Here is a 912-nt window from a genome sequence, read left to right on the forward strand (position 1 = left end):
CTGCTGAATGGAATGTGCACCTGAGAGGTGGAACTCAGGCAGCCATCTTGGACCAGGAGGCAGAAGTCACACAATGAGGCTGGAGAGAAACACATCCAGAGCTGGGTCCGCGATTACATGCCACCCCTGGATTGTTTACCTCTAAACTTTGCTCATGAGAGAGAGAAATAAACTTCTATCTGGTCTAAACAATTATAATTTGAGGTTTCCTGTCACCCACAGCCAAACCTAATCCAGATGGATACAGTCTGGGTTGACGGACTCTGCCCACTCCTGAGTTCTAAAGTGACACATGAATTTCTAGTTGTTTGAAGGAATATCAGCTGGGGGGCAGGGAATATGTTACAATTATTCCAAATTATAAGCCCGTCCCCTCAACCCACCCTTCCCTGCTTCCCCTTTTCCACCCCAAGCAGCACACTCACAAACCAGGCACCAGACTAGTCCCTCTACCATGCCAGCTTTGAACCTGGGAAAATGAGATGCTGGCATTGCAGTGGCCCAACTTGCTGCCACACGGACAGAGTGTTTGAGAACGGAATCCACACTGACAAAGAATTGCCAAGAGCTGCAGAGAGAGAAACTAGATTCTGGTGCCATCACCTAAGTCCCACCATAACCCTGGATTTTCCAGTTAAATTAACCAATAAATTCCTTATTGGCCTAAGCCAGGTTAGACTGCTGTTTTGTCATTTACTACTGGAAAGGTTCTGACCCTTTTCTCATAATTAACATTATATTAATTATGTCAATTACCATTCAATCCACTAACATCATGCCCCAATGATTCCTTCTGTTCACCCACCCCCAAACTATGAATTTCTGTTAAACCTGAACCAGCATGATTTGTGTCTTCATCCTCAGAGCCTGGCAGAGGGCCGGGCCACCTGACAAGCTACTAAAGGGCAACTG

The 912-nt window shown here is 46.2% G+C and overlaps 1 protein-coding gene across 1 annotated transcript in view; it reads right to left on the reverse strand.

The window, feature by feature from the left end:
* DZIP1L (DAZ interacting zinc finger protein 1 like) overlaps positions 1-912 on the reverse strand; it is a 43,148-nt gene that overhangs the window by 31,180 nt on the left and 11,056 nt on the right. The window lies entirely within an intron of this gene.

The sequence above is a fragment of the Lipotes vexillifer genome, unplaced genomic scaffold, assembly GCF_000442215.2.
Source record: "Lipotes vexillifer unplaced genomic scaffold, Lipotes_vexillifer_v1.1 scaffold957, whole genome shotgun sequence".
In the NCBI taxonomy this organism is placed as follows: domain Eukaryota; kingdom Metazoa; phylum Chordata; class Mammalia; order Artiodactyla; family Lipotidae; genus Lipotes; species Lipotes vexillifer.